The sequence below is a fragment of the Impatiens glandulifera genome, unplaced genomic scaffold (assembly GCF_907164915.1).
Source record: "Impatiens glandulifera unplaced genomic scaffold, dImpGla2.1, whole genome shotgun sequence".
NCBI lineage: Eukaryota > Viridiplantae > Streptophyta > Magnoliopsida > Ericales > Balsaminaceae > Impatiens > Impatiens glandulifera.
In genome coordinates, this window is record NW_025919052.1 from 40,455 (window position 1) to 58,274 (window position 17,820).

Below are 17,820 nucleotides of genomic sequence, written 5' to 3' on the forward strand. Positions count from 1 at the left end.
AATTATTTCTAAAAAAGGTCATTATTAGGGTCATTTCGTCAAATTTCCCCTCACTTTTCGTTCTTAAACCCAAACTAGTATTTCAATTCATTTCATATCTTTGCCATAATTGATTAGTACTTTATAATACTCACATATATTAGCTTTCCAAGTATCGATTTTATCTTACAGTTTAGACTAGGGGTGTTCATCGGTTCGGTTTATGAGTTATTCGAGTTCCTCAATCCAGTTTCTTCGATTTTTTAAATTTTTTTAGTCAATTCGAAAATTGAACCGAATTCGAATAAATTCTAATAAAACCGAATCGAATTTGATATTCGGTTAGAATTTTGAATAATTTGAATTCGAATCGAATTTGATTTTCTTTTTTATTTTATTTCCAAATCATGAATTCAAATTATTTTAATTCAAAACAAAATTTGAAATTAAGATGTTGAAAAACGAATTTAGATGTTGAACGGTGAGATAAATCTTGAACTAAAATAAATGTTGAACGACGGAGATAGATCAAGACCAAGGTTTTAAAATACGCGGTCCGACCGACGGTCCAACCGGTCCGACCGAAAAACGATTTATTGAGCGGTCTGGATTTTGTCTTCAAAACGGTCACCTTTCGAATCGGTCAAAATTCGGTCCGACCGTCCGGTTTAACTGAAAAAATAAACCGATTTTTTCCGGTTGGAATAGTAATTATATAAACTATTATTATAATATTATTTAATTATTTTTTTCATTACTTTTTCTTTTATGGTAAACATACACTCTCTTTCTTTCATTTTAGAAACAGTAGCTGAAGACGAAAGAGAAGCTTGAAGACGAAACTCAAGAAAGAGAAGCTTGAAGACGAAAGAAGAAAGACGACTTTCTTCATATCACGACTATTCTTCAGATCTTCGGCTTTTCTTTAGATCTACTGTTGTTCGTCAAATTTACGGTTGTTCTTCAGCTGAAACTCATCGGTAAGTTTATCAATTTTTATAGTATATCCGATAATGTGTTGGTTTATCATTTATGAGCAGCAAGAAAATCAATATAGGACTGATGTGTTTGGGTTTAGAAGAGAATAAGTGTTAAGAATTAGGATTCTTCAATTAGGGTTTTTTAATTTAAGTACCGTATAATTAGGGTTCTTTAATAAAATGTGTGAGTTTGTTAATTTGCTTATTGTTTACTGATTTGTTGATTGTTGATTGCTTCAATTTAGTAATCTAGATGATAGATCCTATTTTAAGTCAAAATTGGTGTTATTGTTGTTTTGATTGTAAGGAATTATAAATAATTAGTGTGATTGCTATTTTGATTGTAGGGAATTATAGTTATTTGTTAATTTGATTGTAAGAAATTATAGATATTTGATATAATATAAATTTAATTGACCATTCATAGGAGTTTGTCGCCAGGCATTTGACGGACCGTAGGTTTTTAGTCACCGAAGAGAGGACTAATCGAGAGACTTATTAACTTCAATTAGCATTTATTTGATTATTTTTTAAATGCCTAACTAATTTATATATACAATTTATGTATTAATATATTTAAATTTATTTTTAAAAAATATAAAAAAAATTCGGTTCTACCAATGGTTTAACCGGTTGGACTGAAGTACATAAAAAAAACCGTGTTGATGACCGAAACGGTTTTTTAAACCTTGATCTGTCAACAAGAAGCTCTAAAGATAACGATATTAGATATATCAAAGCTCTAAAGGGCAAATATTATGAGATTAGATTAATAATCTCATTTTTTAGGTGGACTGATGATGGTTTATGAATGCTCTTTTATAGAGACGAGGAACGAAAAAATTATTTTAAGAAAATAGAGAAGAGGGAAGTTAGAGATATTATTTGATTAAATTAGAGGATAATTAGGGATTATATTTACAAAATATAGATGATGTGAGTAGCCGATGATTTAGCTAGGTTCAATTGATATAGATGAGACAAATGAGAATTATTTTATATAATAAATTATATAATAAAATAAATTAATTAATTTATATTATAATAATAAATAATATAATATATATAATAAAATAAATAATAAAAAATGAGCCGAATTTGAATTCCAATAGGATTGTGGTGAGATCTATTAGACCATCCTTATCCATGACCAAAAATTGAATCATGATCATAGTCATGATCATGAAAAGAGCTTTGTGACCAAGATTTGGTCATTGTGTTTATTCTTGACCAACAAAATCTTGATCATGAATTAAAAAATTTTATTTTTATTTTTAAATTAAAAAATATTAAATAATTTTTAAATATAATAATAATATTTAATTATGGACAATTTTTAAAAAATAATAATAATTTAGTATTAATTATGGATAATTGTAAACAAAGGAGGATAATTAGTAAAAATGGAGAAAATGGTGATTTTTTTTGTGCTCCAAAATATAGCAAGAGTAGTCTCTATTTATAGATCTCGAAAAATTATAAATTTTGATATAATTTTTTTTAAATTATAAATAATATTAAAATCGGGTTTTAAAGATAAGAGATAAAGAAAATCTGGGCTACCAATCAGATGCTGACAAATGCCAGCATTTGATTGGATGACCTTGGTTGTGATTTTTGTCATAATTTGACAAAAACAAAGACCCAAGGACATGGTTTTGGTTTTAGTCATGGAATGACCAAATATTTGGTCATGGTAAATTGACAAGATCAACCATGACCAACCTCATTACCGATTTTTTTGTCATGGATAAGGATGGTCTTAGGGTTTACAAGCACCCCGCTATATAAATCAAGACGTCCTCTTTGCAATTATCTCCATCGTCTTCTTCGTCAGTTCATCGATTTATACGATTTCAGGTTTATTAATTTTTGTTTATTTTCTTGTTGATAGTTAGTTTGCGTCGATTACTGATTACCAACGCTACCAAATCAATGGGCGATTGTGTATGAGACGACGCAATACTCAATTCCACTCCATTTCTCCCTTTTGGAACTCTGATTTTCGAATATCGTTGTTCATGGAAGGTTTATTATTAAGAGATTTGGAGAAATTATTTAGTTATGTATGAGATGGAAATGATGATTTTATCCCAGATGATCGAATATTAAATTATCGAGCGCTGTTTTCACTTATGTGAGAAATCCAAGCCAGGAATCTTCTGATCCATTTGTTAATCTAGATCTCGCGTCGATTACTGATTACTAGCGTTACCAAATTAATGGGCGATTGTGTATGAGATGACGCCATATTCATTTCCACTCGGTTTCTTTCTTTCTGAATCATTCTGATAATCCAATATCGTTGTTCATGAAAAGATTTGGAGAAATCTTTTTGGTTTCTGATTTTGTTTATAGTTAAGTTGAAATGATGATTTTTTTCCCAGATGATCGAAACTGAAATTATCGAGCGCTGTTCTCATTTTAGTTGAGAAATCCAAGCCATGAATCTTCTGATCCTTTTTGAATTTAATGATTTTGATTTTGCATTCTGTATCATTTGATGAGAGGCTTCTTTTGTTGATAAGGGGTTTCTTCTTGTAATGGAATGCATAAATGAAATGCTAATTAATCAGCGGCGGCCAGACAACCGTTGAGATGAATCCACAGATTGAAACCCTAATCTTCGTTTCTGTCTACTTATTTTATCATTACTTTCATTGAGTTGCTTCTGTCTCATTAGGTTTAGGATTCTATCACCTTCTGGATTACGCCTCAAAAGTGAATCAAATTTACCTTCATAGACGTCTCTAAATGAGTACTTGATGTGTTCTTTTCTAACTCTATTTCCTTGCATTTCTTTTTTGAATATAATTGGAATATTATCCAGTCAAGGATCTGATGGAAATGCACCATAACGGTAAACAACAAATGCGAAATTTATCAAATAGGTATGAAAAATGCAATCAACGCAACCCTAAAACAGTGAGTAACACACCAAGAAAGCACACACAAACAACACAGAATTTTAGCGTGGAAAACCCCTCAATGGGTAAAAACCATGGGACACCTAGTGCCGCTTAAAATCCACTATCACCAGCAAGAGAGCAATACAAAAAGTCTTCTCTAGACAATACTAGAGGCATACAGATTCATAATACCCTTGGAAACATGCACATTAAAGATATATAAACAATCAAAGAACAAGAAAGGAAGAATATCACCAAAAACAACTGTTACTGTTCTGGCAACAAAACCCTGACCTCCAGACCTCAGAATCCGATATCCACCGTCCAGAATGTTGGCCCAGAAGTTGTGAAGCTGCTGTCCAAAAATTAGGACGATCCAACGATGCAAACTCCGGCAATCATCAAAATATTTATGCTGCTGAAACTTGAAGATTTTCCCTCTTTTCTTTCTTGATTTTCTCTCTCTTTTTTTTGCTCTTATTTCTTGCAAAAGAAGCTTTATCCCCTTTTATATTGCTCCCAAATAAGTGAATTAAGTGGGGGCCCAAGATGGGCCTATTTGCTGGGCTTTTCCTCATTGACTAAGGAAACAAAAAACCCAACAAATCTCCCCCTTTTCCTGACTATGAGGAAGAGTTCGCCATCCCGGCGATCGAACAACACACCTTCAACTTTTCCCTTGCCAGTGCCTTTGTCAACATATCGGAACCATTATCATCAGTGTGAACTTTATCAAGTTCAAACAACTCATCTTCAAGAGATTCTCTAATCCAATGATATCGCACATCAATATGTTTCGTTCTCTTATGAAACATGGAATTCTTAGCAAGGTGTATTGCACTTTGATTATCACAAAGAACTACGTAGCGCTGTTGCTTGAAGCCAAGCTCCTGCAGAAATCTTTTCAACCACAATAGTTCTTTGCAAGCTTCTGTTGCTGCCATATACTCAGCCTCTGTTGTCGATAAGGCCACACACTTTTGCAATCTTGATTTCCATGAAACAGCTCCCCCTACAAATGTCATCAAATATCCAGAAGTTGATTTCATGTTATCCTTATTTCCAGCCATATCAGAATATGTGTATCCCATAAGCACCGGGTTTTCATTTCCAAATGTGATACCCAATTTGGAAGTACCGTGTAGATATCTGAGAATCCATTTAACTGCTTCCCAATGCTTCCTACCAGGATTTGACAGAAACCGATTAACAACACCAACTGCATGAGCTAAATCCGGCCTTGTACATACCATAGCATACATCAAGCTACCAACCGCTGAGGCATATGGAACCTTATCCATATCTTCAATGTCCTCCTTTGAAGTAGGACAATCTTTATCTGTTAGCTTAAAGTTGGTAGTAAGAGGAGAACTAACCACTTAAGCTTTGTCCATGTTGAACCTACAAAGCACCTTCTTAATGTATCGCTCTTGTGACATGTGAAACTTCTTGGCAACTCTATCTCGAGTGATCCATACCCCAAAAATCTATTTCACTTGCCCCAAGTCTTTCATTGCAAAAGACTTGCTCAACTGCTGTTTCAACTTAGCAATTCTTTTTGCATTCTTGCCAACGATAAGCATGTCATCAACATAAAGCAATAAAATGATAAAAGCATCATCACCAAACCTCTGAAAGAGAATGCAATGATCTGAAGTAGTCTTTCGGTAGCCTTGCTCCCCCATAACAGACTCAAACTTCTTATACTACTGTCTCGGTGCCTGCTTCAGCCCATATAGACTTTTCTGAAGTCTACACACATAGTCTTCTTTACCTTCTATCTGAAACCCTTCAGGCTGCTCCATGTAGATTTCCTTATCCAATTCACCGTGAAGGAAAGCAGTCTTGACATCCATCTGCTCAACCTCAAGATCAAGACTGACCGATAAACCGAAAACCACCCGAATAGAACCCATCTTCACAACCGGAGAGAAAATCTCATCGAAATCAATACATTTTTTCTAGTTGAATCCTTTAACCACCAATCTAGCTTTGTATCTGGGTTGTGAGGTAAACTCATCGGTCTTCACCTTATAAAGCCACTTGTTCTTCAATGCTCTATTGCCTTTAGGCAACTTCACCAACTCATAAATATTATTCTTATACAAGGAATTCATCTCATCTTGCATAGCTTCAGCCCATTCTTTCTTGTGCTCATCTTCTATAACTTCTGCATAACACTCAGGCTCCCCCTCATCAGTGAGAAGAACATACTCATTTGTAGAATAACGTACAGAAGGATGACGATCTCTCGTAGACCGTCTGAGTGGAACACATGGTGGCATGTTTGGAACTGGTAACTCTAGATGAACAACTTCATCTACATCTTGCTCTTGAGCATCAACATCATCAGTACCATGGTAATCAATAGGAACATCATCTCTAACCTGTGTGTCAACATATTGTAGAGGAATTGGACCCAAATCAATAAGATCATCACTATGTCGAGGAATTGTCTCTGTCTTCTCAACATCCTTCAAAATCTGATCTTCAATAAACACAACATCCCGGCTTCGAACAAACTTCTTCTGAACTGGATCATAAATCCTGTATCCAAACTCATCATCGCCATAACCGAGGAACGCGCAAAGCTTAGACTTCACATCAAGCTTTGACCTTTCATCTTTGGGAATATGCACAAATGCCTTGCATCCAAAGACTCGCAAGTGAGTGTAAGAAACATCTTTTTCACTCCAAACCCTGTTAAGAACATCAAACTGCAAAGGAACACAAGAAGTTAGATTAATAACATGTACCGTCGTGTTCAACGCTTCACCCCAAAAGGAACGCGGCAACCTGAATGTGAAAGCAAACATCTGACTCTCTCAACCAATGTTCTGTTCATCCGCTCTACTAATCCATTCAACTGCGGTGTCTTTGGAGGAGTCTTTTGATTCCGAATACCATGCTCTCTACAGTAAGCATCAACTGGCCCAATGTATTCACCTCTATTGTCTGTCTGAATACACTTGAGGTTTTTTTCAGTCTCTCTCTCAACTGAGGCATGAAACTGCTTAAACACATTTAAAACTTGATCTTTAGACTTCAAAGTATAAAACCATACCTTCTGAGAATGGTCATCAATGAATGTGACAAAATATGAGCAACCACCAAGTGTTTTTGTCTTCATAGGACAACAAACATCAGAATGAACAAGATCAAATATGGTCTCTCTTCTGTAGGGAGGATGGCTCTTGAAACTCTATTTTGTTTACCTGCAAGACAATGAGAACACCTCTTCAACTGGACATCATTTACACCTGATAACAATTCTTTCTTTGACAACAAAGCCATGCCTTTTTCACTCATATGACCAAGTCTCTTATGCCATATCTCAGTCATGTCAGCATTCTTCACAGCATTAACAATGCTCTTGGAGATCTTCGGTTGTACCACATACAACTTTGAGCACCTTTTACCTCTTGCCACGATCAAAGAACCACGAGTGAGTGTCCACAAACCATTACCAAAGTAGTTGTTGTACCCATCATCATCAAGTAAACCTGTAGAAATCAAATTTAATCTCATATCCGGGATATGTTTTACATTTTGTAAAACCAACTCCATCCCAGTATCAAATTTCAAACAGACTTCTCCAATGCCAACAACCTTTGATAGCCCACTATTACCCATCTTGACATCCCCAAAATCACCTGGAGTGTAAGATGAATAAAAATCTCTTCGTGATGTAACATGACACGAAGCTCCACTGTCAATAACCCAACTCGCCTCATCATGTGCAAAGTTTACCAAATTATCATCACAACAAACAAAGAAATCATTAGTGATAGTATTCACTTCAACCTTGTCACCGCCATCATCATCTTTCCTTTGATTGTTGTTTTGGTTGTTGTAGCTTTTCTTCTTGTTCTCTTTCTTTGCCTGTTTACAGAACTTTACTGTATGCCCTTTTTTACCACAATAGTAACACTCAACATTAGCATACTTTCCTTTACCGGAGTTGCTAGTACCACGCTGATTTCCTTTGTTACCCGGACCTCTACTCTGACTTCTCCCCCGCTTTTCAAAGACCAAGACATCTGATTGTGAAGAGGAACCCTGTGACTTTCTTCTCATCTCTTCATTCATAACACTACCCTTAGCCAATTCCATGGTGATAATACCATCCGGTGTAGAGTTGGGATAAGGATGCCCGAAAAGTCTCCTAAGAATCCAGTAATGTACCAAGTAGACATAGACCTTGAATCTCATCATCAAACTTGATACTCATTCCTGAAAGTTGATTCACAATGCCCTGAAATGCATTTAAGTGATCTGTAATAGGAGTGCCATCTTTGTACTGTAACTTATCAATTGCTTAATTAAGAACAATTTATTGTTCTCAGTCTTCCGAGCATACAACTGTTCAAGCTTGTTCCACAAAGTACGAGCATGTGTCTCCCCAATAATATGATTTTGCACATTATCCTCCACCCATTGCCGAATATATCCACAAAATTGTCTATGCAAAATAGTCTATTCTGCATCAGTTTTATTCTCAGGTTTATCAGTAGCAAAAACAAGTAAGTAATAATCTTTCACATATAGGAGATCTTCCATTTTTGCCTTCCAAACATGATAATTAGAACCATTCAAATTAATCATCCTACTTGTATTAGTTTCCATTTTTCAAACAGTTCAATTCACAAATAAGCAATCAAGGCTCTGATACCACTTTGATGGAAATGCACCACAACGGTAAACAACAAATGCGGAATTTATCCTTCGTTTGGCAACACTTTCCCAAACCGTTTAAACCTATGAGGAAGCTAACAAATAGGTATGAAGAATGCAATCAACACAGCCCTAAAACAGTGAGTAACACACCAAGAAAGCACACACAAACAACACAGAATTTTAGCGTGGAAAACCCCTCAATGGGTAAAAACCACGGGACACCTAGTGCCGCTTAAAATCCACTATCACCAGCAAGAGAGCAAAACAAAAAGTCTTCTCTAGACAATACTAGAGGCATAAAGATTCATGATACCCTTGGAAAAATGCACATCAAGGATATAGAAACAATTAAAGAACAAGAAAGGAAGAATATCACCAAAAACAACAACTACTGTTCCGACAACGAAACCCTAACCTCTAGACCTCAGAATCCGATCTCCACCGTCCAAAAATTAGGACGATCCAATGGTGCAAACTCCGGAAATAATCAAAATACTAAGGCTGCTGAAACTTAAAGTTTTTCCCTCTTTTCTTTCTTGATTTTCTCTTTCTTTCTTTTGCTCTTATTTCTTGCAAAAAAAGCTTTCTCCCCTTTTATATTGCTCCCAAATAAGTGAATTATGTGGGGGCCCAAGATGGGCCTATTTGCTGGGCTTTTCCTCATTGACTAAGGAAACAAAAAACCCAACAGGATCATGCCAGAATAGTACCCCTCTTCCATTTCCAATTGTGGGTTTGACCATTTGAAAGACATCTTTTCTTGTTTTTAGGATTTTCTTCAATGACCATGACATTCTTTCATTAATGATTCGTGTCCAGATACTTTGCTCTTCTTTCATAAATCTTGTATGCACCCATTTGACCCATAGGTAGTCCGCTTTTTGCTCCAACTCCCATAAGCTCCTGATGGTGATGGCTTTATTCCATTCAACACAAGTTTTTATTCCCAGTTTTCCTTCTTTTACGGGAGTTTAAACATCCTCCCATTTGCCTTTTTTTATCCTCTGCCTTGTGTTCCCCAAATATAATCTCTCATAGTTCTATCGAGTTTAGCCATTACTTTCTTTGGGATGACTATCTGTTGTGCCCAGTAGCCAATAATTTCAAAGATGACTCTTTTAATGAGCTCGATTCTACCTGCATAAGAGAATTTTTTTTGTAGCCCAACCCAAGACAGAATTTATAACTTTTTCTACTAGTTGTCTGAAGTGATATATTAGAGTTGTTTTGATGACAGGGGTACTCCAAGGTATTTCACTAGTAGTTCACCTTCCTTGATTCCCATAATATTGAATATGTTTTCTTTCCTTTCTTCATTAACCCCTCCATAGAAAGCTTGACTTTTGTCCTCATTGATGTATAAACCTGTAATACTCGAAAAGATTGTTAGAGTTTCTTTGATTATACTAACAGATTCAACATCCGCATAAGCCTAAATGTTTTTTTTGTCACTTAATTTATCATTAAATTAGTGAAATTAGAAATCCAATTGAAACTAATATATATATATATAATATGATGCTTAATTTCAAAGTGTCTGGATTATCAAGTCGAGAGCTGTGATTAATTTGAATATATATGTGAGAGTAAATGGATATTTGGGTCAGATTGTGGGTTGACCCGCCCATAAACTTAAAACGGTTAAAAATAAAATTAAAAATGTTATACGTATGTTTCTAACTTACAACCTAACAAAATAAGTACAACCCTTTAACTAACTAGGCTAATAAAACTTTATATTTTAAATTGAACACCAAATTTGATGAACTCGAGAAATTTAAAAATATAAATTCAACTTTTAACTAACTAATATATATATATATATATAATAAAGTCTTATTAGCCTAATTGGTTAAATTGTTATACTTGTTTAGCCTAGTGGTAAGAGTTGACTTAAGAGACCATGACTGTGGGAGTGTATTGCTAGTTCTCCTTTATTAAAAAATAATATATATATATATATATATATTTATATATATATATAATGATGCTTAATTTTAAAGTGTCCGGATTGTCGAGTATAGAGTTGTGGTTAATTTAGATATATATGTGAGAGTAAATGAATACTTGGGTCGGAATGTGGGTTGACTCGCCCATAAATTTAAAACGGTTAATGTAGAAAATGTAGAAAAGAGAGAAATTTTATTACTTGTGTTTTGTTGATATGTTGTTTCTTACATAAATACTTTAGTTCTTAAATATTAAAAAATACATTTGCAGAAAAGGAATGATTTAAACGAAAAAATCATATAATTGATTTGATAGCAAATCTTCAATCAATTAGTCTAATTGATTGATTTTCTAATAACTTTCCATTCTCGATCAGTTAGTAATCAATAGTCTAATTGATTGATTTGCTACCGACTTTCCATATTTGAGGATAATTCTACAATCCCCCTCAAGTTGGGTAATTGATGTTGAGATTGCCAAACTTACCACAGATTTTCTCAAATCGACTTGGAAGAACTTTGGTTAGTATGTAAACCACCTAATAGGATAGGCATTGGGCATCTATCAGAGTGGAGAGGATGTTGTTGAGGAGATGGAAATGTTGATGACATTCTTTCAATTTGACTGATTCAAATTCATGATTTACTTAGTTATAGAAGTGGCTCTTGGCTCTTCGAACTTGGCTCTTGGCTCATCTTTTGAAGTGTAGAGTGATAATTTTTGAACAGATGAAATGTTGGAAGAAATCTGTCGAGACATGAAGACGATGCTTGCCAAAAAAAAGGAGAAAAATTAAATCTGTCAAGACCAAAGACAATGCTCAATATAGATTCAACTAAACTATAAAAAAATGCACTGGGATTTTCGATAAATATGAGATTATAGAATCATTTGAGTTCTCCTCCAATGGCTATTTCCACCATTGGAGGAGGCAATGGAAGTTGTGAATAGGTTCCTTGAAGATGAAAAAACCTGCTCTGATACCATGTACAAAATTTAAGAAAAAAGAGAAATTTATTGTTGGTTTTTTGGTTGTGTTTTTATTGTGTATTGTTTCTTACATAAGTACTCCATTGCTTAAATAGTAAAAAATACATTTGTAGAAAAGGAATTATTTCAACGATAAAATTATATAATTGATTTGATAGCAAATCTTCAATCAATTAGACTAATTGATTTCCTCTAATAACTTTCCATTCTCGGTCAGTTAGCAAATCAAAAGTCTAATTGATTGATTTGCTACCGACTTTCCATATTTGAGGATAATTCTACAGTTAAAAATAAAATAAAAAATGGTATATGTATGTTTCGAATTTGTAACATAACAAAACAAGTACAACTCTTTAACTAACTAGATTAATAAGACTTTATATTTTAAATTAAACACCATGATGAAGACGGGACATTTTAAAAGTATAAGTTCAATTTTGTAACTAACTAATATATATATATATATAATAATGCTTAATTTCAAAATGTCTGGATTGTCGGGTCGAAAGCTATGATTAATTTGGATATATATGTGAGAGTAAATGAGTACTTGGGTCGTATTGTGGGTTGACCCGTCAAAAAACTTAAAACGGTTAAAAATAAAATTAAAAATATTATATGTATGTTTCGAACTTGTAAGTTAACCAAAACAAGTACAAGTTTTTAACCAATTGTGATTGTGATGTGATTTGCCGATGAATAATAAGCCGATATCAATTGAAAGTGGTTAAAAATATTAATCAAATATTTGATTGAACAAAGTGAAAGTGTAAGGTCACGATATGACAAGTTCATTCGGAAAAAATATATGTTGTGATAAATCTGATGTGAATAAAATGTGAAATAAAAGTGTTTTATTTATTTTTTATTTTAATATATTATTCATAATTTATTAAGAATTTTAAAATATTATTATTATTTTTTTATTAAATTAATGTTTTTAAAATATAATAATAAATCGGTGTGTAACACAATAAAGACAAGTACATAACCATATATAAGTTTTATAAATGCAATATTTATAAAATTAAATATTATCAATTTATTTATGTTTTGAACAAGTTTTAAAAAAATTAAGATTTAGTAGGTAGGGTGAGAGACATTTAATAATAATATAATATACTTTTTTTTAAAAATAGATTAAAGAATTTTAATAAATTATGAAATAATTATATAAAATAATCTCTAATATAAGTCCTGAAATCCGGTAAGTTAGAATAACCCACTAATTTTAATAACCAACAAAACTCACTTACAGTTTTCTATAACTAAGTATAACAAGTCGATATTGTATAATAGATTTAGTGTTGCCTAACACAAATATATGATTTAAAACTTAAATTTTATAAAAAAAATTAATTATTTATTTTATAAATTTGAGTTTAAAATTTATAAATAGATTTAGTTGGATTTTTAAAAAATAAACAGAAATTTTAGTTTATTATTTAAAAAATAAAAATAAATAAGACACTGCATGGGACACCAACTAGGGCACTTGTGCTTTCTCAATTTAGTCAATACACATTTTGTTATTACAAAAATTTACTGCATAATTGATAATTTAAAATTTTTTTATTTAATCTACACAAATTGAATATTTGTTTGGTATGATGATTTGTTTTATAAATTGTATTGTTAAATAAAAAATAATCTAATTTTAAAATTTCTATAAAATAATTTTCCAAATTTTGTCTTCAACTCAATATAATTTATTTAATGATATATCAAATTAATGTATCTAGTTTAATTTTTAATTTTTTTTATAAAATCAAAACTTAAATAATAATTTAAAACAATTAATTTAATGGAGATTTTGAATAACCGATCACAATTATTTAAGCTCAACAATGCTTCTTACTGCTTCTTACCAGTGTACAATATTACACTATTATGATGTATGGACATTATGAAATATAATAATGTTATTATAAAAGATATTAGAGATAGGTTAATATATATTTATATATGAAATTATTGTTGTGAGCAGTTATTGTTACATTTTTCCGATATTGTTACAGATAAATAAAAAGGAAATATGCATTAACGTTGAAACGAAATATCTGCACTAATGAGGAAAACGAAAGATTTATAATAAATTTCGAACTTGTAAGTTAACAAAAACAAGTACAAGTTTTTAACCAATTGTGATTGTGATGTGATTTGTCGGGGAATAATAAGCCGATATCAATTGAAAATGGTTAAAAATTTTGAATCAAATATTTGATTGAATAAAGTGAAAGTTTAAGGTCACGATATGACAAGTTCATTCGGAAAAATATATGTTCCGATAAATCCGATGTGAATAAAATGTGAAATAAAAGTGTATTATTTATTTTTTATTTTTTATTTTAATATATTATTCATAATTTATTAAGAATTTTAAAATATTATTATTATTTTTTTATTAAATTAATTTTTTTTAAATATAATAATAAATCGGTGTGTAACACAATAAAGACAAGTACATAACCATAAATAAGTTTTATAAATGCAATATTTATAAAATTAAATATTATCAATTTATTTATGTTTTGAACAAATTTTAAAAAAAATTAAGATTTAGTAGGGTAGAGTGAGAGACATTTAATAATAATATAATATACTTTTTTTTTAAAAAGAGATTAAAGAATTTTAATAAATTATGAAATAATTATATAAAATAATCTCTAATATAAGTCCATAAATCCGGTAAGTTAGGGATAACCCACTAATTTTAATAACCAACAAAACTCACTTATAGTTTTCTATAACTAATGATAACAAGTCGATATTGTATAATAGATTTAGTGTTGCCTAACACAAATATATGATTTAAAACTTAAATTTTATAAAAAAAATTAATTATTTATTTTATAAATTTGAGTTTAAAATTTATAAATAGATTTAGTTGGATTTTTAAAAAATAAACATAAATTTTAGTTTATTATTTAAAAAATAAAAATAAATAAGACACTACACGGGACACCAACTAGGGCACTTGTGCTTTCTCAATTTAGTCAATACACATTTTGTTATTACAAAAATTTACTTCACACTTGATAATTTTAAATTTTTTTGTTTAATCTAAACAAATTGAATATTTGTTTGGTATGATGATTTGTTTTATAAATTGTATTGTTAAATAAAAAATAATCTAATTTTAAAGTTTCTATAAAATAATTTTCCAAAATTTGTCTTCAACTCAATATAATTTATTTAATGATATATCAAATTAATGTATCTAGTTTTATTTTAATTTTTTTTTATAAAATCAAAACTTAAACAATATTTTAAAACAATTAATTTAATGGAGATTTTGAATAACCGATCACAATTATTTAAGCTCAACAATGGCTTCTTACCAGTGTACAATATTACACTATTATGATGTATGGACATTGTGAAATATAATAATGTTATTATAAAAGATATTAGAGATAGGTTGATATATATATATATATATATATTATTTTGGAAATTATTGTTGTGAACAGTTATTTTTATGGGTGGCCAAAAAATTCGATCCGAAAAATCCGATCTGTTGATCCGGCTAATCCGATCCGAAAAAATCTGTATCCGATGGATCGAATTCGAATATCGATCCGATCCGATATTTTTACCGGATTTCCGGATCGGATACAAATCGGGCAAAAAAAATCGGATACCCGAAACCGATCCGATGATATTTAAAATTTATTAAATAAATAAATTTAAAAACAAAATATTATAAAATAATTAAATATATATCTCTCTCTACCTTTCTTTTTCTTTTTCTTTTTCTTTTTCTTTTCTCTGTCTGTTTACAAACCTATATCAAACGGGTTTCTTACCTTTCAGATCTGTTTCTTCTTCCTCTTCACATTTTCCTTTCTTCTTCACATTTTCCTTTCTCTGTCTTTTTCTCAAATAGTCATTAGAGTTGCTGGAGTTGTTCTTCTTCACATTTTCCTTTCTCTGTCTATTTCTCAAATCGTCATTAGAAGTTGCTGGAGCTGGAGCTTGGAGGCTGGAGCTGCTGCGGTAACTTGTAAGTAATGTTTTCCATTTCTGTTACTGTAACTTACAAATTTGTTTTCCATTTCTGCTTCTTCCATTTCCAGATCTGTTTTTAGTTCCTACTTCGTAGTGTTTAAGTATTTGTTTTCCAGTATCTATTTAAGTATATGTTTTTCATTTCTGCTGTTGTAACTTGCAGATCTTACTAGTATTCAAGATCTATAAACATGAGTGAGAAATCTATATCTGACAGTCTGAGAGAAATGAAACACCTATTTCTACAAGTCAAAAATCACTAAATCATCCTACGTCTAGTAATGTTTTTTCTTCTAGTTCTATCTATGATAATAAGAGAAAAAGTTCTATTTGGTGGTCTCATTTTGATAAAACGGATGATATAAATTATGCAAAGTGCAAATATTGTGCTACAAAAATTGGTTATGCGGCAAAAAATGGAACAACTCCTTTAGCTAATCATATCAAGAGATGTAAGCAACTTCCTACTACTATGGATAAGAAACAAAAACTTATGCGAGTTGAAACAAAAACTATTGTCCGTGATGATGGTGTGTTTGAAACAATTTCTCTTCCGTCTTGTTGGCAATTTGATCAAACAACTTGTAGAAAGGCCCTTGATAGGATGATTATTGTTGATGAGTTGCCTTTTGCTTTTGTGAAACCTAAGGAATTTATATACTTCTGTAAGTGTTTGAATCTTGCATTTTCAATTCCAATGTATTGTACTTATGAGTTGAATTTTAAGTGGACCAATGTCTTTTTGTTTTAAAAAAAATATTGATTTCATTTTGGTATTTGAATTATATTTTTGATATATATTGTACTTATGAGTTGAATTTTAAAATTCTTAATGAACAATTTCAATTTTCTAGCATATGAAAAAAATCGGATCAGCGGGTATCTGACTGGCCGATCCGATCCGATCCGGTATTTTAGGGTCGGATACCGGATCGGATACGGATCGCAATTTTTGAAAAAAATAAAAGCGGATATCTGTAGGTTTGGCCACCCCTAGTTATTGTTGCATTTTTCCGATATTGTTACAGATAAATAAAATGGAAATATGCATTAACGTTGAAACAGAATATCTGCATTAATGAGGAAAACGAAAGATTTATAATAAATTTCGAACTTGTAAGTTAACAAAAACAAGTACAAGTTTTTAACCAATTGTGAAAACGAAAGATTTATAATAAATTTCGAACTTGTAAGTTAACAAAAAAAAGTACAAGTTTTTAACCAATTGTGATTGTGATGTGATTTGCCAAGGAATAATAAGCCGATATGAATTGAAAGTGGTTAAAAAATATGAATCAAATATTTGATTGAACAAAGTGAAAGTGTAAAGTCACGATATGACAAGTTCATTCGGAAAAAATATATGTTGTGATAAATCCGATGTAAATAAAATGTGAAATAAAAGTGTTTTATTTATTTTTATTTTAATATATTATTCATAATTTATTAAGAATTTTAAAATATTATTATTATTTTTTTATTAAATTAATTTTTTTTAAATATAATAATAAATCGGTGTGTAACACAAGTACATAACTATATATAAGTTTTATAAATGCAATATTTATAAAATTAAATATTATCAATTTATTTATGTTTTGAACAAATTTTAAAAAAATTAAGATTTAGTAATGTAGAGTGAGAGACATTTAATAATAATATAATATACTTTCTTTAAAAAGAGATTAAAGAATTTTAATAAATTATGAAATAATTATATAAAATAATCTCTAATATAAGTCCAGAAATCCGGTAAGTTAGGGATAACACACTAATTTTAATAACCAACAAAACTCACTTACAATTTTCTATAACTAATGATAACAAGTCGATATTGTATAATAGATTTAGTGTTGCCTAACACAAATATATGATTTAAAACTTAAATTTTATAAAAAAAAAATTAATTATTTATTTTATAAATTTGGGTTTAAAATTTATAAATAGATTTTGTTGGATTTTTAAAAAATAAACAGAAATTTTAGTTTATTATTTAAAAAATAAAAATAAATAAGACACTACACGGGACGCCAACTAGGGCACTTGTGCTTTCTCAATTTAGTCAATACACATTTTGTTATTACAAAAATTTACTGTATACTTGATAATTTAAAATTTTTTTATTTAATCTAAAAAAATTGAATATTTGTTTGGTATGATGATTTGTTTTATAAATTGTATTGTTAAATAAAAAATAATCTAATTTTTAAGTTTCTATAAAATAATTTTTCAAATTTTGTATTCAACTCAATATAATTTATTTAATGATATATCAAATTAATGTATCTAGTCTTATTTTTAATTTTTTTTTATAAAATTAAAAC

General features: G+C 30.5%; 3 non-coding genes across 3 annotated transcripts; all 3 read left to right on the forward strand.

The window, feature by feature from the left end:
* Nucleotides 1–3,032: 3,032 nt before the first annotated feature.
* Nucleotides 3,033–3,130, forward strand: LOC124917379. Its single transcript, XR_007097129.1, has one exon. It is a non-coding gene; the product is annotated as a small nucleolar RNA Z103 (small nucleolar RNA).
* Nucleotides 3,131–3,321: 191 nt separating this feature from the next.
* Nucleotides 3,322–3,421, forward strand: LOC124917381. The gene has a single exon (XR_007097131.1). It is a non-coding gene; the product is annotated as a small nucleolar RNA Z103 (small nucleolar RNA).
* Nucleotides 3,422–3,450: 29 nt separating this feature from the next.
* LOC124917375 lies at nucleotides 3,451–3,618 on the forward strand. Its single transcript, XR_007097126.1, has one exon. It is a non-coding gene; the product is annotated as a small nucleolar RNA snoR143 (small nucleolar RNA).
* The last annotated feature ends 14,202 nt before the right edge of the window (nucleotides 3,619–17,820 follow it).